The following is a 22,759-nucleotide window of genomic DNA, read 5'->3' as shown; positions in this document are numbered from 1 at the left end:
GCACAGCCACCTTCAGGGTCATGAAGGTGCAGTGGTGACTGCCCATGGGTGGGGACCTCAGTCCCAGTGTTTCCATTTGGGGGCTCATGGGCTTCCAACTTCCAAACACCCCTCCCCATCCAAGGTGTTTATCCCCCACATATGTCATATACCACCCCTGTATGCTGTCTTGTCTGTCTTGTCTGTCATCCTACCCAACCTACCTCCACAAATATACCTACTATCACTTCCCAACATCCCACTCTCACCTTAAAAAAAATGGCAATCTGTTCCCCCCAAAAAACTCACCCCATACATAGCTGTCCATTTCACATATGTATCCACTGGACACATGTAATCTGGTCTAATTGGTTTCACAACATATTATTTTGCATATGCACAGCTGTTGCTGTAGAAGAAATGGGCAGTTCTGGACCTTCCCTACACCAGTTCTGCACATCCCTAGCTATTGTACCTACTGTCTTTCCCTTTTTGTGCCCCTTTTGCACCACTTTCCTATCAACCCTTTTTTTTTTCTTTTAAAGAAATTGGTGCAGGTGTAAGTGGGATTAAGCATTTTTAAGCAGCAGTAAGCGGGTTTAATCCTGTTTGTATGGGGGTTAGCAATGCTTACACAGGATAAGCAATTTAGAGGCTAACTGAGTGTACACATATGTAACCGGAAGTTAGCATTGCTTACCATCATGCAAACCCACTTAAAGCTGCTCAAAACTGCCATAACCACTCAGTATCCAACAGCTCTTGTTCTACCCAGCAATAAAATAAACAGCTCTTGCCACTCTTGAACCCAGGACCCAGGGCACTATAGTCACAGCAGTTAACCACTAAGCCACCACAGCTGTGAAACAGTTGTTGTTTTTCTAATATATTTGTCAGTGCACATACTGAATAGTAGTGAACAAAAGCTATGACTTCTACAATGGTGTAGTACTTGTTAGTGATATTACTTTTGATGTTGTTATATCTAAATATACACATATCCGATAAATATGGTGTGATACATCTGGGAAGGTATAAAACACAGTAATGTTTACACATAACAAGGATATGGATATATATATATATATATATATATATATATATATATATATATATATATATATATGTGTGTGTGTGTGTGTGTGTGTGTACATGTACACACATATATAGTCATATATATGTATTCATATACATCTGTATATTGTGTTATATATATGGTCATATATAGCTCTATCTGTGTATATATATATATATATATATATATATATATATATATATATATATACATATATATATATATATATATATATGTGTATATCATATATGTCTGTATATATATATATATATATATATATATATATATATATATATATGTATATATATATATATATATGTGTGTGTGTGTGTGTGTGTGTGTGTGTGTGGGTGTGTGTGTGTGTGTGTGTGTATAAATATATATATATATATATATATATATATATATATATATATATATATATATATATATATATATATATATATATATATATATATATATATATATATATATATATAAATATATATAAAATATATATCCATATATGTGTGATTATATGTATATGTGTATATATCTATCTATCTATCTATCTATATATATATATATATATATATATATATATATATATCTTTCCCTCTGTCTCTCTCTCTCTCTCTCATTATATATATATATATATATATATATATATATATATATATATATATATATATATATATATATATATATCTATATATATGTTTAACATATGTCCAGAACATGGAGTGGAGTCAAACCGCAGCACCAGTAGTCGCAACCTCTTAGTGGAAGGGGATGTCATGTAAGTATTGCAGGTATAAATGTAGACTGTTGCTACTGTAACATGGGTTGTCTTAACAGAAATGCTGTGGGTGAGAGGGCTGATATTGACATGTACACCATCAGTTACTGACAGACATCCTAAGATCATCGTAGTACAGTACCACATATATCACAGTAATGGTCCTGTGGAATACAGCAGAGATATAACCAATACATGTGGACAATCTGACACACTCTGGTCAGTTCAAAGGTATACACAGAACCTTTTAGTGCAAGACGTGTGGACCAAGCCTGACAATGTGGATGTTAATAGCCATGTAAATGGGTATATCACGTAAATACTGGAATACATATGCTCACACAGTTTATGCATTCACACACTCCTGTCTGTCCTGACAATTAATAACCGGAGAAGCAGAGGTCAAAATCCCACATACTACCCACTAGTTAGTGACATACATCTGTACAGCATCCCACTGCTTTGTCAGAAATACATAACAGTTATGGTGGCCCAGCAGCAGTACATCTGACAAATATCTGGACATAACATCACACTGGGTAAGTCCACTGAGCTGCTAGACATGTCACAAAGCACTGTGAAAACTACAGGCAGACTGCCATGAAACTGGCCTACATTTCTTAAGGGGGAATACACATGTACCTGCAAATATAGCAGGCTCTGCATGCATGTCACAGCACAGAGTAACAGACACCTTTGTGAAAGTGCATACTCACAATCAATGTGAACACAGCCACAGCCACATATGGTAAGTGTGCTTAATATTACAGTATATGGACTGCTGGATCAACACCATCCTCATATGTGCCACTCACACACTGACCCTACATACACTGGGCCAAAACGCAGTGTATTCCTATGCCTGACTGTGGTATGGGACATTTGTGGGTTTGGCCCTACAAACATGTAAGCCAATAGGGTACCATACACTGGAGTAGCATGCAACATCAGATAGAAGAGGACCAAAAACAACGACATTTACCACAGTCTGTACACAGGCCAAGGTAAATATTCATAATACGCACTCTGTTGACAATCACTATGAGTACACAGACCTCACTACTGTACACACTATGACAGAATGTCCAGGTTTTGTCCTCAAATACAACCCCTACTATACATAACATGTCTAGCAGTCTGATATCCCATTGGGTTGTTATCAGGTGTGATGTCAATAAATAATGTTGTACTGAACATATGCATGGCATATGTACAAAGGTCAACAGAGTTGTGGCTGGAGGCACAAACACAGCGCCAGTATTGACATGTTGCTGTGATAACCTCATACATTTACTGGTGTAACAGGGTTTGCTCTGACATTCTGTGGCATTCTGCCATCACCCAGAATGATGCCGCATGTACAAGGACAAAATGATTGACGTCAACAATTGGCTAAGCTTCTGGTGCCATTCTAAAGGGGTCCAGTATCTGTCTGCCTGGGATGACATGGTCTACAGACCACGATGCTTTGCCAGAGATGGCCTGCACCTGTCACCCCTGGGATTCCAGATACTGGCTAAGGTTCTTGCCACCCCTATAGTGCCTTTTTTAGGTAAGGTTCAAATGACAAATTCACCACCATAAAAGAAATAGGCAAGCAAAAACTGAGGGTGATGCTACTCAATGCTAGAAGCCTAAATTTCAAAATGCACTCACTTGAGGCACTCCTAAAAATGGAGAACATCGATATCTGTGCAGTGACTGAGACATGGTTCAAGGCTCCAGAGAGCACCCCTGCACTTCCAGGCTATAACTCATACCACACTTTTCAGCCATGTAACCTGGACCGGAACACCAAAGGCGGAGGTGTGTCCATATTCATTAAGGATATCCACACCTCCAGGCTAGTTGCTCAGCATAATGCAGTCGAGGTTATCCAAGTGCAGCTAACTCTGGGCAAAACTGCAATCCAAATTGTAGCTTGCTACAGATCACCTACCATGCCCCATGATTACCACTCCTCCTTTCTTGATGTACTGGAAAATATTAGGGTTTAACCAAACACCCTAATAATGGGCGATCTGACCATAAGCTAATTACCCTTGTTATCCACATCCTGCCCTCACCCCCATTAAGGAAACCATGGTAAATAATTTCTCCAAAGCCAACTTCATGCTTCTTAAGACAGAAGTGATGAACTTCATGACACCCATTCAGATGGACAAAACAGTTACTACTACTGAATCCTACACAATGGCACTTTATAAGCACTTACATGAGTGCATGGATCATGCTATCCCAAACAGAACCAAGACGCTATCCTCCAAAAAAAGGAAGCCAATCTGGTGGTCGCCTGGCATAAACAAACTGTACAATAGAAGGAAGAAACTGTTGCAAAAGAGAGTAAAATCCCATGAGTGGAGGAGCTCCCTGGTCAGCCCCAGTAACAAGCTGCGATCCCTGATAAAATCCACCAAAGCCAGTTACGAAAACAAAATCAGCACTGATTCTAAAGACAACCACAAAAAATTCTATGGCTATGTCAAGAATCTCAATGGCAATGCTCATATTTGCTCTGAGTTACAGCACAATGGCACTAAATATACAGACCCAACTGATATTGCCAACATCCTGGCAGATAGGTTCAGTGCTAACTTTACCCCCCTCTCACCCCCTAAAGAGCCCATCTCTATACAGAAAGAATGCAAAGCTCCTGTAATCTTGGCTGTACAGGTAAAAACCACAATCTCCAAAGCCAAGAACACAGCATCCATGGGACCAGGCAACATCCCAGGCTGCATTCTACATGAACTACAGAATGAACTAGCACCCCACCTAAGTACCATGTTCAGTCATAGCCTCATCTCAGGCTTTGTGCCAGCTGAATGGTGCACAGCAACAGTTATCTCACTCCACAAGGAGGGAGCCACCACGGACCCCGGGATCTACCGCCCCATTAGCCTGATGAGCCTAGTCTGCAAGGCCATGGAACATATCATCATGGAACTTATAAACAAAGACATTGGTAATCTCCAAACTCTGGACCCCTCCCAGTTCGGGTTTGTAAAAGGCAGATCATGTCTCCTATACCTGAAAGACTTCTTTGAAGCAGTCACCAAAGCCTTAGACAAGGGTAAGGTGGCTCACACAGCCTATCTTGATCTTGCCAAGGCTTTCGACACCATCTCACAATCTGGAATTTTAGATAAACTCACTAAACGAGTTATAAATCCCTATGTCACAGGATGGGTTTCCAACTGGCTCACTGACCGAATGCACACTGTGAAAGTAGCAGACTCCAAATCTGACTTCAGACCAGTGACAAGTGGAGCACCACAGGGTTCAGTCCTGGTCCTCTCCTGTTTGGTATCTACTTCTCTGAAGTAAAGGCTAACACAGAAGGTCTTTGGCTAATAAAGTTTGCAGATGACTGCAAACTAGGAGCCATAATCGAAACTCCTAACAATGTGGACATCCTACAAAAGGGCCTCACTGAGACAGATGCCTGGTGTCAAAGCCATGGCCTCAAGCTCAATGCCAAAATGTGCATTGTCATCCCCTTTGGCAAAAACTCTGTACCCATGAACTACAACATAGGAGGTAGTATACTTAACACTGAAAGTGTGATAAGAGACCTTGGGATACAGGTGGACAGTAGTCTCTCCTTTGATAATCACATCGCCACAGTAGTAAGGAAATCCTTCTATGTGGCACACCTCATCACAAAAGGTTTCTCATCCAGAAAAAAAGAGGTCATTGTTCCCCTCTACTCATCACTCAGACCCATTATAGAGTACAATGCCTCTTTTGGTATGTACCTCACAAGACATCTAAAACAACTGGAAAAGCTGCAGAAATACCTCACAAAGAGGATTACTGGCCTCAAACAGATGCCCTACGCAGACCATCTAAAAAAACTCCAGCTTTACTCCGTCACATATCGCCTACTCAGAGGTGATCTCTGCCTAACATACAAAGCTATTTCAAACCCAGAGCTATTGGACATGCTCCACTTAAAGAAATCCCAATCCCTCCAAGCTACATGCTCTAGGGACCTAAATCTTGTCACCACAATAAACAGAACATGCCAGAGGGATAGATTCCTGTCCCAGAGACTTCCCATACTCTGGAATAAACTACCTATCTATATCAAACAATTCTCCTCATTAGCACTCATCAAGAAAAATCTTGATGATTGGATAGAAAATAGGAAATTCACCCCAGGGATCACCTCTGTGGCTCTGCTCGACAGTGGCACAGGAAAATAATTTTCTTGGGTGGCAAAAGCCAGGGTACCTTTTTGGCTGGGCTTGTATAGGCCCCAGGGCCAATAGCCTAGTACCTACCTATGAATCTATATGTCTTCTGAGGGATATGAAGTCAGTAACTCTCATGGCTGTCACCATGTACTGACTGCAATTCTCAGACTATGCTACTGCATTTCTAAAGATAAGTAATCTGTGAGTAACACAACACACGTAAGACTCCAAATACTGGCCAGTCTGCAGATAGCCCTACAGGTGGGAGTTTCCTCAACCACATAACACTGTCATGACAGGTATTAACTCATTCACTCCGGAGCAGCTCAGAAAAAGTCTGCCTGCTTACTTCCACCATAGGAACAACAGTGCAGCCTGAGCTCAATGTCAGATAATCCATTTGTAATACCATACAGAAAACATATGTTCATAACTCTTTTACCACAAGAGCTAGATTAAAAATGTAAATGCAAAAGTTGTTCAGCAAACACTGTCCTTTCCAACGTGTAAATGTTGATAGTGTGTATCTAAGTCATAATTAAATATTTACCAAGGAATGCTGATATTGTGCATATTTTTACTTATTTGGTAAAACAAATCACAATATCTTGGTGAATGTACCATGTAGATTCATACAATATGTAATTAATGTGTTTGTATGAATGTCAGCTTTTAAATAATACCTTAACCAATACTGTGTGGTGCTCCTTTACAGAGATAGTCACAGAAATATGATTAATATTATATTTCTCATAATTGATAAAGCATAATATCTCATCACCTGTAACAGACAGACTGCATATCAGTGTACTAGCTGTGTGGCGCAATGTCATCTTCAAAATGATGCATCATTTGTGTTATCACCATGCTCCCTTGCAAAGATATAGGCATACTAATGAGAAATATTGCAAATGTATAATTTTCATAATCCTGTAAGACTAAACAAACTGTGATACCTGTACATATGTAGAGCATACAGACACAGTTCTTTTGCCATGCTGCAAGGAGTAAAACTGTCTTCAAAATGAGGTATTACTTGTGACATTGACATGCTCCCCTGCAAAGTTATTGACCAAAATATGAAACAAAATCATAATTTTCATAACCTTAGTCCTAAACAAACTGTGATTTTTGTACATGTGTACAGCATACAGACACAGTTCTTTTACCATGTTGTAAGGACTAACACTGTTTTCAAAATGAGGTATTACTTAGCACATTGACATGCTCCCTTGCAAAGTTATTTACTAAAATATGAAAAAAATCATAATTTCCATAACCTAAGTCCTAAACAAACTGTGATATCTGTGCATGTGTACAGCCCATTATTCTTTTAGTGCATTATTTGCACAGATGATGCAGAGGTACATACCTAACAACCTGAAAACCAGCAGCTCACACACACTATCATATTACTGGTAGGCACATATCACTGTAAACATGCACATTCTTGGTGTAGCCAAGCAATGTAATATTTCTTGCTCTGACCTGCACACATTTACTGTATTAGAGGGGAGGGAGAGTGACTGGAGAGCCACAAAAAGAGTGCATAAGAAAAGAGAAATATGTACCAAAACTCTTTCTTTTTGCAGGTGGCCTTTTGAGGAGGGACTGAAGGCATCAGAGTGCCACCCTTGAAACCATGCATATCCAGGAAAGCAGCACAGTGGGACTGAGTTGAAGAGTCATCAGGTTCCCCATTGCCATCCAGGATTATCCTATGATTAATGGTGTCTAGGCATGGCACCCACTGATGCACACATTATCATCATCATGTTATATGCCTGCCCAGGGACATTTGAAAAGCAACACAGCAGAACACTAGACAGAGACTGTGTGATACAGGAAGTTACTACATAATATGATGTTCAATTGCAGTAGTTTACAAAAAAATATGTGCCATGTAACCACAAAGGGTATATTAAAACACAAAAAAATTGTAAAAATGACAGAAACAAACTGGTGGGGGTGGGGGGATTGAAATGACTCCACACAGACAGAATCCCAAATTTGGCTTGTGCATTAATCAGTGTAATAACTACTCTATTTATGTGAATAACAGTGGCAGCTGCTGACAGTTTTACCTGACAAGTGAGAATGACTCATTGTTATACTGTAACTGCACTTATTGTTAAAATGTGATGATGACCTGCATTTCATTACTGCAAGGTTCTGCATATGCAGACACAGGTGATAACTGCTGAACATAATCTGTTGAGGCATTCATTATATTACCTGGTGCAGGTGTTATGTAACACTGACTCATGTAGACCAGCCATATCCACACAAACCCTGTTAAACCAACATTACTTCAAATGCAGAAGAGCAAGACTTACATTCTGTAGTCATGTCTGGAACATTCCCCTCCTGTTTGTTGGCCTGTCTCCACAGTGTATGTTGCAAGAGGTATATCCCACTACCCTCTGTTATGCTGTTTGCCAAACATTGACATGAAGTCCTGCTCACAGCGAATGAAAAGGGCCAACACCCACATGATGTTCCTAGTTATAGGAGTGTGTTTCCATGCAATTGACTATGGGAATGTTACCACCGCTGTTCCACATGCAATCAGCTAGTGGGGGACTGCAATTCATGCACAGGCCATCAACTGATCATGAGCATCACTTACAAAATATATGTTGCTGCGTAAGTAAAGCAGGTGTACTTCTCCAAATCTACCAGAGAGGGAGTGAGAAAGACAGACAGAGATAAAGTAAGAAAGAAAGGGGGTAGGAGAGAAAAAGCTAAGCATGTTTGTGTCACACACTTACCAATGCAGGGTTTCAAACCCCTACCTGACTATGCATTGCTATTACATTACTATGCAGCTATTGCATGTGCCCTAGAGCTCGCATATTGAAGAACTGTCCAACAGTATATTTGAAGGTGAGTGACATCAGCAACAGTGATAAAGGAGGGATAAGGTAGGTGTAGTACATGTGCCTGTCCACAAAAGCAGGTGTCAAGGATGACACAGTCTCTCAGGGACTCACACACATTATCATAGTTGGCAGGGTCAGGATTAGAATTCCTAACTAACTAGTTTGCTATACTACAGTATTATGCAGGTATCACATGCACAACAGAAGTTATCAGGCTGATATTTGGGCAAAGGGTATGTCAAGGTGACTGACATCATAAGTCATGCTTTAGTAGGGCAATGGGAAGTGTAGTGAGTGTGAATGGCTTCCAAATCATTAATCTCCACACACACACACACACACACACACACACACACACACACACACACACACAGGTTTGCCAGTACTGACAAGCATGGGTTCATTGCTTCACAGGTGTGTAGTGGTTGACTGTGCCAGAAGGCTCTACAAGGCTAGGCAAAGGGTATACCTTGGCATCAGGCCACATGGCAATGGTCTGCAGTGTGGCTCAGGGGTGTAGTCTCTGGATTGGCCCACACAGATGGGCATTGTATTCATCATCCACTCATCTGTGTTACTATTGTGGGTGGACAGTGCTGTGCAATGCTTGCCATGTATGTGTTCTATATTCCACAACATGGATGGTGTCTGGGATGTGCACATGTCCCATATGCATGTCCTGTGACATGTGGAAGTGTAACCAGGGTGTCTGGAGCATGTTGTGTGGACAGATTGTTATCATCTGATGTGACATTCCTGACCTCGTGTGGTAAGAACTGACAATGAAACTCAGGTTGATCCTGCTCCTTCATTGACAGCATGATACAGGTATTCACTGGTGTTAGTGACATCTGTCCATACAGGGCATGTGTATAAGGCATGGTATTTCCTTTGTGGGTTACATTTGCTGAGTCTACTGTTGTTGTAGGTGTACAGTGGGGAACATAGCAAAGGACCACTGTATGCAATGATTTGCCTATTGTAGGGATGGAAAAGTGTGCCATATCCTCTGTAGTCCACTGCAATCACACCATGGTTACTATCTGTGAGCAATATGCAGGGAACTACCAACATAGTGGTTGTTGCCTAGGCAAGTGTGTTTGTGTATGAGACATAAATGGTGAGTATTCTCTGGGTAATACAAGGGTTGCCTATATTGTTCCCAATCCATAATGTCAGATATAGGGGTATGGATTGTCTACACCAGCCTTTCTGCTGTTTGGCATCTGTTGTCCTTGTAAGGTGGACATTGTGACATACAATAGGTCCTCCATATAAGAAATTTGCAAAATCCACTCCACAATGAGTCCTGTCACAGCTACTTCCACACAGGATACTGATGACAAGCACACACAGAGTCTCATAGCTGCTATATCTGGGATTTGAACTCCTACCTAACTAGTACATCACACTATAGCATTACGCAGTTACAGCACACACCACAGAGATTACAGGGTTACTCCTTCACCAAAGGTGTATTTCAAGGTGAATGACATCAGCAGGCTTGCCAAAGTAGGGCAATGGAAAATGATTTGACTGTGAATGGCCTCAAAAGCAATGATCCCTACACAGACAAAAATGACACACACACACACACACACACACACACACACACACACACACACACACACACACACACACACACACAGACACACACACACACAGTTGCCATCTTTGTGATTAAAATTCCTTCCTAACTAGTACATCTCACTACAGCATTACATAGTTATAGCACGCACCACAGAGCATAAAGGGCTACTTCTTCCCCAAAGGTGTATTTCAAAGCAAATGACATCAGCAGGCTTGCCAAAGTAGGGCAATGGAATGTGATTTGACAGTGAATAGCCTTAAAAGCAATAATCCCTACACAGACAAACAATCACGCACACACACAGAGTTTCACAGTTGCCATGTCTGGGATTAGAACTCCTACCTAACTTGTACTTTATACTACAGCATTACATTGTTATAGCATGCACCACAGATCTTATAGGGCTGTTCTTTCCCCAAAGGTGCATTTCAAAGTGAATGACATCAGCAGGTTTGCCAAAGTAGGGCAATGGGAAGTGATTTGACTGTGAATGCCCTCAGAAGCCGTGAACCTACACAGACAAACAATCAAACACACACAGAGTTTCACAGTTGCCATGTCTGGGATTAGAACTCCTACCTAATTAGTACATCACACTACAGCATTTTGCAGTTATAGCATGTGCCACGGAGCATACAGGGATATGACATGGGCTTCATTTCTATAAGTGTGGGAGCATGTCCAGTATGACCTTTCATTATTTTGTTGTCAGACATGGGCTTCGCTTCTCTAAGTGTGGGAACATGCCCAGTATGTCCTTCTGTATTAAATGTGTGAATCCATTCCAGGTGGGTTATACTCCAGTGCAGGCTTTTGTGTTGTACACCTACAGCTAGCAACCTGTTTCTGCAGGATATCTGTAGATCAGTTGACAATATGGGGTCGCAATGGGCAAATGATTATGGGTTACTGTAAGTAATTGTGTCTTTGCTGCTTCTGCTAGATGGTTTTGGTGTTAGCAGAGATATTCAGACATATGTACTGTTTTACACTGTGATATTTTATGCCATCAGCTACTGTCAGGTATACATATTTGCTTGCAGTAATTTCTTGGGGAACACAGGGTGAATGAAGCTGTGTCCAGTATTGTGGTCTGCAGCCTACATATTCTTGCACAATCATGCCATTCTGGAGGGGAAGCTGCACACACTTGCTGAAGAGTCTGTGTAAATGGTTCAGCACCTTGGTCCAGTAGTGGCTGAGGATCCCATGCTTGTACATCCATCAATGTGATAGTATGGCCATATCCTGCTGTGGCCATACCTCACAGCTGTACAGATTCACACAGGTTACCCAGAAGCAGGGTTCATATTTTGGTCATTACCCCTTCACATTGTGGTTTACGAGCAGGTTTGTAGCCACCCATTCCTGTGTTTGCAGGCAGGGATAGTATGTGCACACAGCTGAGTTTCAGACTTCACACACTCCATGGCGTCCATGCTTCTACCCCCCCCTCTGTTATTCTATCCTCTTCTGAACATTATGCAAACATTATCTGATAAGTATCCCTATAGTTATCACTTCATTCCAGCAGTATTTAGGGGTTGGTCCACAGTTCATGCAGTAGGACATGGTGGACATGCTACTAGGATTTGTCGACATGGCCTTGCATTTGGGTTCTGTGGACTGTGTTATGTTGTTATTTGGGAATCCCTGAGATAAATACATTGACAGTACTGGTGGAAATGACTAAACAAAATATAATACAAAAACTGAGAAACCAGAAGCTCTTGTATATGGAAAAGGATAGCAAGATACAGGCAGTGAAAATGTTTTAGTCCCCTTAGTTTTATATACCAGTCAGGCATATTTTTATGAACCAGTGGAGAAATTGTGACTACAAATTAATAAAGAGTTGAAGGAATTTATCTGGGAGGGGAAGAGGGCAAGTGTTAATTGGGATAAGTTGATCCTCCTAATAGAACAAGGTGGTTTAGGATTATCTGATTTGAAGGGATATTTTAAAGCCTCACAGTTAAGGCTCATACACATATCAAAAGTAGAGAGTTATAATTCAAAATGGAAAGGGGTGATTTTGAGATGGGGAGATTCAAGAAATGAGGGATTTTGGATGCAGTTCCTTAAGGATAAAAAATAACAGTCATACAAAATGTTGTATTCATAAAGTAGCAGAAAGTATATTCATTTGAATTAGCAGAGAGTATTTTAAGAACTAAGTCAAGAAGAGAAAAGAGAAAGGAGATTTTGCCAAAAGGACAGTAACTAGGGGTACAGAAAATCTGTATTAGGGGTATGGAATTTACTAGAGAAAACTGAAAAAGGAACCAAGGAACTGGGAACATATAACTAGAGAGGGAAAATGTAATAGAAAGAGATGAGGCCAAGAAAACATTTAGACTACAGGCTGGAGACTGCTTTCACTACCACAGATTGATATCAGAGTACAGGCAAATATAAAGTGAGAGTGGAATCTCAAGTGAAATACCTGCCCTGGTAGAGTTTCTTGTTGAATCTGTACAAGAAGCTGCTGCTAAAAAGAGAAAATCAGTAGGGCATAAAAGATTTTGTACAATAACTGTAAGAATCAATCAGAGCATGTTAGAAAATATTAGAAAAAAGACTGGATAAGCAATATACAAGGGAACAATGGGAGGACATATGTATGTCTTCCAAGTATGCAACAATGTCCAGAATGATTAGGATTTTTGCTTGGAAGTGTCTACATAGGTATTCTTAAACCTCAAGCAGACGTCAAAGAATTTTCCTCAGGTAGATGGCAAACTTTGGAGGCATGATGAAGAAGAAACAGATAACTGGCAACATATATTTTGGGAATGTAATGAGCTGGCAGATTGAAAAAAAAATCCATACAGAGTACTCCATCAGAAATACTGGGTGAGCAAATGGGCACAACTTAGGAAATGCTTGTGCGCTGGGACACAGGACCTGAATTGACTAGACATAGTAAGCTATTAAAAATCAATTACTAGACAATTTAAATCAAAGTCTGAACCAACTGTATTTGAAGTATTGAATATTGAAGCAAAGATAAAAGAACTGAAAGTGGAATCTTTAGAAAATAGAAGAATAAAAATTACACAGAAATAAACAGAAATTGATGAAACAATACATGCAAAATAACGTTCTGCAGGAGGAGAGATTTTTAAGGGAAGGCAGAAATTGAACACTTTATATATGATGATAGCTATAAAATAAACATACGTGATATATAATATATGTAACTTGAAACATGTTGATATGGTTTGTTTGCCAATGTTTTAAGTGATAATTTAATAAAGATGTTAAAAATAATTAAATAATTTCTTCATATATACTAATAAAATCATTTAAAGACAGGAATACTGCACTTATAAACAGATATATCACTCTTGCTTGCTTTAATGTCCTGAACGTATTTTAGTGGTTTAGTTATAATTCTATATGAATTATTCTTATATATATATATATATATATATATATATATATATATATATATATATATATATCTTAATGAAGTCAGTTAAACATTCAGTGCTATTTAATGCTTTATTCAGGCTTACCAGCAGACTCAGCGAGTGTTTCTCAGTGCCTTTCCTGTTATCTCCTGTTATACAAGATCTCTGCTTAATTGTAAAGAAAAGACTTAAAATATTTCTTGTTTACCCGCATTTCACTTTTCTGCCATTAATGTGTAAGTATACAATTATTATTTCTAAGCTATTGCTTTCATTGCAATACTTGCTTACTATGCATTTGTTCAAATATGTGTTAGTGCCAGAATTTTCATACCTTACTAATCTTCCCTTTACTGTCACTTATAAACACAAGTAAAGTTTTGATGTAATTTTTTTTGTATAGTTTATAATATAAAGTTGCTCATCACACACACCACTCTCTGAATTTTCTTCAGCCATAGTGTGCAGACATGCAGAACAATGTAGCAAGTCACAACATTTTTCATTTCCTAAGCTATTCAAAAGTTTTCCACCTTAACAACTCTAAACATACAAGCTGATGATTTAAAAATGTGCACAAATGTAACAGAGAATTATTACAAATGGTTAGTTCACACAAACATATATGCTGAACATTCACTTCACACTGCAGTAATCTCTCCTTTCTCCCATTCTCCACTCTGACTAGGCTGTAGTGCCTGAGTGACTTTAGTCATTTTATATGTGCTTTTACAATGCAGAAAACAAATGACTTTGTTATACAAGTACTGTACAACTAAATATTTTCTGGTCTACACAAACTGTCTACATATAATTTAACTACTGTCTAAGATAATGTAATACCACAGGGAGATATGGAAATGCAAACATGGCTTTTCTTTGTGTCAGTAAATAAACAAGTAACTATACATGTACTCATGCTGATGTATACCTGCTATTTATACAGACAATTATGTTACCACTTTAACATTCCATATGTTTGTATTCAGTTCAGTTTAACATAGCGAGACAGCTTAAAAAAAAACAACAGAGATTCTCCATTGCTTTTTTAAAGCTGTCTCGCTATGTTAAACTCCTTTAACATAGCAAGACAGTTTGTAAAAAGCAACGGAGTTCTTGCTTTCTCCGTTGATTTTTTCAAAACTGTCTCGCTATGTCAAATGGGTTTAACATAGTGAGACAGCTTTAAAAAAAGCAACGGAGATTCTCAGTTGCTTTTTTTAAAGCTATCTCACTATGTTAAACCCATTTAACATAGCGAAAACAGTTTGTAAAAAGCAACAGAGATCTTGCTTTCTCCGTTGCTTTTGCCCACAGTTCTGATGTACTGCGTAGGCATGAGCATGCGCAGTACATCAGAACTGCCGCAGAATACCAGACATCTACGGAAGGGCAGCAAGGAGGCATTATGCAATGTTATTATTTAAGAAAAGTAATTATTTTTTTTCTTAAATAATGTCATTGTATAATAGCAATAACCCACTTCTGGGTGTGGGTAATGCTGGATTTACCCACGGTTGGCTTTGTTTGGCCACTCGGGCTTCGCCCTCGTGACCAAACCACACCAACCGTGGCTAAATCCAGCATTACCCACACCCAGGCGTGGGTTATTACTATAATATGCAATAGTCATTTATATTTATATTGCTTATAACTGCCACTGTTTATGTACATTTCCTTTATTATATTTTTGGAAGTATTGCACCTGAATAGTTTTCATTACTTCCCTGTAACAAAATAAATATTTTTTTGCATTTTCTGTGAATGGTGGGAGTGCATAAATGCACATACCTTTCTGTGTGATAAGCAACGTTTATAAACTATCGAGTAGTTTGAGGTGACAATATGTGCCAGTTGAGGTTAGATGAGCAGAAATTACACTGTATGGTTGTGCAAACTGTAATACATATGATTCTCTTTTGTTTTTCTGAATATCTTCAAATTTTAGCATATGTGAGTGTAATCTCACTTTCCCACAGCATGCTGGGAATGCTGCAGAGCTGTGCAGTGTATGCAGCTGTCAATAGTGCATTCACACAAACCCAAAGCTGCATTCACGAGCAGCCGAGAACATGAGGCATCCATAAATAGCTGTAAGCATTCAAGTATTACTACAATTTATTGAGATAAATGTAAAACTGCCTAATTTTCATATAACATTTATAAATGGATCTGACTTTACGTAAAAAAAGTTGAATACTGCATATTAACTTGGGATTACTCGTGTTAGGTGGAAAATGTCTTAGGAAGCAGCAGACGTCTTAAAGAAAGGAAATAATAAAAATATTACAATTTAATACGAATCACTTAAAATTATGTAAAATTAGTGAGATGCATTTATGAAATGTTTATTTTATTGATATCATGAGCATATTGTCATGGCTATTACTGAATACTGCAAATCTGTCATTTGTAAGAGGAAATGTGATTATTGAGTGATTGTGCTTTCCTGGTAGGAATGTAGTGATTTGATTATGAAGTACTGCAGTGGTGAGGATGTTTCGCTGGCTTAACTTACATCTGTCTTTACTTTGAGATTTCCGAGTGCCCATGCTGAATGAAGAAATTGCAGTATTATGACAATGGCAGGGGCTTAGGGAAGGATGAATCAGTTTAAAAAAATTATTGCTTTACTGTTCTGAATGTATTTATGTTACTGTAACGATTTATATAGCACAACATTTATTTGGCCTGTCTGAGATTTTGCATGTGTTCATAATTATTGGGTATGTACTGCGCAACTTATTTATAGGTAGGTGGTATGCACATATGGTCAGGTATGCATAGTTTAACTGATGATTACATCAAACGTTTTTTTGTGAATAACTATGGCCTTTTTTTCATGTGCAGTAATGATGCAATACAAAGGATAAAAGCAGAGAAAAGACAGTTTCAGCCATGAGGAAAATTGCATCCTAATGGCAGCCCTTAGGAAATTGGGAGCATCTGTTTGGTAAAGAGAGGTCCAAACATGCTGAGAGGACAAAACCCTGGAGTCAAGTCATCCTAGACATTAATTCAGTGGGTGGCAGAAACCACACATTAGCAAAGTATAAAAAGAGGGAAAATGACATGGGAAGATATGACAGAAGAAAAGTAAGGCAAAATTCAGTTCCACATACCATTGGGGGGGGGGGGGGGGCTTCAATAGTTATTAACACCAGATAAGAAACTCCTAATCTCCATCTGTGGGAATGACTATGCCACAGAAGATAATGGCACTGGAATAATCACACTTGTAGGTCAGACACTGGCTATTACTAATGTCTGCAGGAGCAACAGTCATCTGCTCAGGAAGGCTGGTTTAAAAAGAGTAAAACATATTTATGTAAAGAACTGAATGCTGACAAGGAATGATTGCATTAGGCAAATTAACAGTTACTACTAATAGGTGAACTGACCAAATCTGCACAGATTGTCAATGGAGGCATTGTGCGTAGTAAGGGTCCCACACACCTCCTTAATAAGCATAGAGTAGAGTATGCTGTTTATTAATAATGCTTTGTTTTCAAATCATTTTTACAGGGCCAGCAGCAGAAACAAATGGTTCACTACATCAATAAATTTGTAGGATATCAACAGCAGAATTGTTATTGACGGTATTGATAATGATAACATTGCTATATTTATGAGGCATTCTGAGGAAGGTGACACACAGTCCACAGGTTTAATGTCAAGATCTCACACCCCACACCATGTAAGTAACTCTGCTGCAAGTGACGGTGCATCACAAAGCATTACACTCATGTTTGTACAGGGAGAAATCCTATGCACTTCTACACCATTAACTCCAAAATACAGATGAACACTTTCAGGATGATAGCAGACATTCATAGGTAACAGAGTCCACAGTGGCACCTTTACAAAAGGGAGCCAGGTGCAGACATTTGCCACAGTTACCACAGTAAACATGTAAAGCATCCGCTGCCCAGCAGCAAATGTACCGTGACATTGTTAGGTTTCAGATCACTGCCACTAGGAGTCAAATGGAAATGGTTCAAATCTTCCGGGGTGTGTAAGATGATTTTCACAGAAGGGATGTTGCCATAGTTATATTAATATCTAGTATGGTGGTACACCAAGTATCACTGCTTGCCTTCATGTGTACACTAGTTAGGACATACCAGACTCTACCAATAATCAAAAGATGAGAACAGGGCATTGTTTGGACATGTGGGGGCAAATCACATGAAACCACAAGTGCTGCTCAAGAAAGTAATGTAACTAGATGGCAGAATAAACATGACAGATTTCATGCAGGCCACATTAGGGTTCATCTCTACCTACCAGAGAATCTCATTCAAGGTTCAGATCATGTTCGTGAAGCATGTCAGATCTGTGTCGGCAAGATCAACTGTGTCAAGTAGGTCATGACATCGGACCAACTCACAATCCAAGTCTCATGGCATCCCCTCTTCAAAATCACTTGCAGCATTGCCTAGCCTATCTTTAGGAGCTGTGTATGACTCATTTGATCTTCAACTACTGAAAATCAACTGTGACAGTTCTGTTACTTGCAATTTGACCTTCAGAAACACAGGTGAATGTTTAACTCAAAGGGGAATAATTTATGAATGAAAAAATAAATAAAAATAAATAAAAAAGGGGAGGGCCTGGACATTTTATAACTGTATACATTTTGTCCCTGTAATAGCACTGCTTATAACCTCAGGGAACTGTGAAAAGAAGTCTGTATTATATAACATGAGATTTCAGTCATTAACGTAAATGCTCTATGAATTAACATTCCTACAGCCAGCAGTTACCTACAACTTAAAAGTAGTAGTACACAATTTTTCATGAAAATATAGATTAAAACGAGTATCCAGCCATGTAAACCAACACTGCTGGCATTCCACCCACACCACTGCACGAATTATATTTTTTGTATCTGAAGTCACATATCATTGTGTGTGACAAAATAAAATAAACTGATATGCGGTAATTCAGCAAACAACAATAATTACCACATGAGGACATTCAGTACATGCAATCTTAGGTGCACAACTTCTGCAGAATTTATTTGCAAAATAATTAAAATTGTAAATATCCCTTATATGATACCTTACAATATCACTGAACAGGAGTCAGTGAGCACTCAGACATGACTTTTATAAACAATAATATGAGTTACTGTTTAAAAATATGTATGTATGTATATATAGATTGATAGATAGACAGACAGATAGATAGATAGATAGATAGATAGATAGATAGATAGATAGATAGATAGATAGATAGGTAGATAGATTTTTTTTAAGATAAGACAGAATGTCAGATGAACTGTGATAGTAGACCCCATACCACACAGGAAAGCCCACAGATACCACTACATTTATTAATTATACATTATATGTTTTTTTTTTTTTACAAGAAGAAAAAAAAGAAAGAAAACACTAACTTGAATGTCATGGTCCATAGTTCCACACTGGAATAGATGCTGCCTCATTACCTGAGCATCTATATGTCATGCACAAGCCTGCTGCATGGGATCCCTTACTACTGTTGCCATCTGGTCATCATTACTCTTATTTGTAGTGAAACCAGGAGCTGGAGAGACATTATGGGTCACTTTACCACCAGACCAGTATATGATCATGAAGTTTTTTTTATGCAAAAACAAAAGCACTAATCTTTTTTTAACCTATGAATTAAGCAACTATTGCTACGAGTTTCTAAGACTCAAAGTGTGTTTGTCGATTTTAGTATCCTGCACAAAGTAGCAGGCTCATAGTAAAAATATACCCCTAGAGTCATCCAGGCACCTGAAATGACTCTTTAGGAGGCCAAAGACCCTCTCTATGGTAGTCTTGGACAGGAATGCATTATAGGTCTCTTCTGCAGATCCACTTTGATTTCTCACTGGTGTCATAAGCCAGGGCCAGATGCAACACAGGTGCAACTTATTGTACTGAGTACCTCAAGGAAATGTGGTACTCCATAAAAGGCATGCTTAGTCCTGGCTCAGTTCTGTGGTGACACCGGGAAAGAGATGTACTGATCCACAGGTGCCAAGAGTGCATCCAGGTACTGCTGCAGTATTCTCAAGGCAGAAGCCAGTGAAATACCCAATATGTCCCCAGTCAGTCTCTGGAAGGTCACTGTGGCAAGTACAGTGAGGGCTATACATACCTTGGTGCCCACAGGGATAGGGGTTCCATGCATTCCTCAGGTACCCCTATGGTGGTCATACATATGTACTAAGACCCTTATAATGACCCAGTCCACTCTGAATTTGTCAAATTTCTTCTGATTATTAAAGTTAACCACTGCCTATACCTCATTCTTTTTGAATGGTGAACACCTCTGGGCACAAGTGGCTTTGGATCAGCCAAGACAAGGAACTCAAACCTGGAAATAGCAAGGCTAGCAGTGAATAACAGCATTTTTGCACACTGCAAAGCATATAGGATTGATGAGACTTCTCTTTATATAACTTACCTGCAGATAGCACAGAAAAGCTGGAAAATCCCATTATGACTCATAAAGAGGTGAGAAAATGCTTCATTAGCATATGCGGGGCTACATCTTTCCTAATTTATATGTCATCATGAATTCATTTACTTATGTAATTCATAGTTATCTTGTGTTAATTTAAATGGTCTATGTGAATCATGTTTGAGCTGTGTTCATTTACGGACAAGGCTGATAACCTTACTGTATCCAAATAATAACTATAAATACCACCCAAAGTCTCAAGATTTACACTTAAAATTAATTTCCTGGCATCCAAGTTTCAAACACATAATACATTGATTATGATCTGAGGTCTGATCATAATCCTCTGTTTCTTGCAAAATTATACCAGGGTTAGGGGTGGGGGAAGGAGTGGCATTAGGGTTAAAAGTAGCACCCACCTTACTGCCTATTCCCCCAACCCAAACTCTGCACCTTACGGTCATTAAATCCTTCATGTTACACTGCCACTACACAAGTCAGACTCAGACACATAAACTTAAACAACACTACCCCCAGGATTCATGAAGCTCAGAGCAAGAACGGCGTTAGGCTTGCGCCAACCGTGCAGCATAGAGATGGAGCAGTAGTGCCATATGCATATTAATGAAGGCGCGCTGCTGCCACATCCACGTGCATAGGAAACATGCACGAGTGCATGGGGCGTATCCAAGAGCCGCACGGAGGCATGGACATGTCGGCTGTTTACGTGCAACCTAAAATGCTGAATAGTACAGCCTGCCTCTGAAAGTAATCACACCTGTCAGTGTCTGTGGATACTGAAATGTATGCAAAGCATGCAAGACAGTTTTGTGAACACAAAAATAAGAAGCAAACACAAATGCACGTAGCTGAATATTGAGTCCCCATCCCTCGAACAAATGACATTTAAAACCCCGTGCCCGTATTCTTTTGTAGTGTCGATAGTTATACCAAGTGGAAGCGAAACGCATCGTGTTAGCACACTGCCAATAACTAAGTCTAGCCCAATGGTCAGGGTTACCACCTGTCCCACATTGTGAGGGACAGTCCCCCTCTGGGCAGTTGTGCCAATACCAAAACCATTATAAATGTAAAATATCCTGCGATTGTAGGACAAAATTATGTCCCACATCTTATGTAATAGTCACATACAATAGTTATTTCCGTATGTAAAATCCATACATGTTACAAGAAACAGAATAAGCAAGTAAAGGAAACAGAAGAAGCAGCTAAACTGCTACAACAATACATTTAGGCATAAAACAAAAGTACTATCTGTTGTACTGACCGTGGGTATGTGTTGCCCTGAAAAACCTGGTGTGTCCCGAATATATCCCATCTTGGTCATATGAAAAGGTAGCAACCCTTCCAATGGTCAAAGCATTCAGACAATAACTGGCCAGCCTCTTAATCCCCCCTAAAACCAGTGACCTTTGGAGGAAAGGTGGTGAATTACACTGAATGAATAATGACAATAATTAAGAGTAATAGACATCTTTTACTTCAGAAAATAAGTATTAATACATATGCTCTGATTCTGTCAGCATTTCAAGTTAATAGTACTAATATTTTAAAAGTGTCCGTGATTGTCCCAGATTTGTCCTTGCCTTGTCCCTGTTACTGCTGAAATTAGTCCCTGAGTGGTTGAGAGGTCCGTACACATATGTACACCAACCAACTGTCACATTTGTTGCCAGTACTGATGAATACCTGTAGTGAAGTCATATATCCTAGCTACCATCCATGCGGAATGTACCACGGATGGTGTAGTGGTCAAACCAGTGACTAAGGTGTGTCTTTTTCTGGGTCCAAGCCATGCAAGGGCCACTAATTTTATGTGGTGGCCAGAATAATGTCCATCAGATATAGGGAGGTAAAGCCAGCGGGGATGCATGGGGGACATACAACAGTATAGGAAATGTAAATAGGTATGTAGGTGTATATGTATGTTTATGTACAGATATTTTTATATATATATATAAACATGGTCACAATAAAGCAGTCATAATGAATGTGAAGGGAAACACCAGCAGAACCTCCCCACCCCGTATTATGTAGTGCTGACATATCAAGCTGGTCAGATGTGAGTAAACCCCTGCATCTGTAAACACAGGTAGAATGGCAACATCGGGACTAACTCTGTCCATGTGCTAATTCTGACTTTCAATTGGGTACAGGGCTGTTCCGGTCTCCAGTCGCACAAGCCTAAACCCGGATGACCACATGAACACCCTGACAATCAAACACATGTATGTGCCACGACTATAAGCTTTGGAGTTCTGAATATCCTCAGAGTGAGTAAACATGCAGCACGGGTCCAGAGCAGTAGGGAATAGGGAATGGCGCATGTGTAGCACTGTGGTTTTCCCAGCAGGAAATGGATGCCTGCTGTGTAAGTAAA

The sequence above is a fragment of the Protopterus annectens genome, chromosome 2.part0 (genome assembly GCF_019279795.1).
Source record: "Protopterus annectens isolate FY-2018-M chromosome 2.part0, PAN1.0, whole genome shotgun sequence".
NCBI lineage: Eukaryota > Metazoa > Chordata > Ceratodontiformes > Protopteridae > Protopterus > Protopterus annectens.
The sequence above is the reverse complement of the archived record's forward strand: the minus strand, read 5'-3'. Positions refer to the sequence as shown.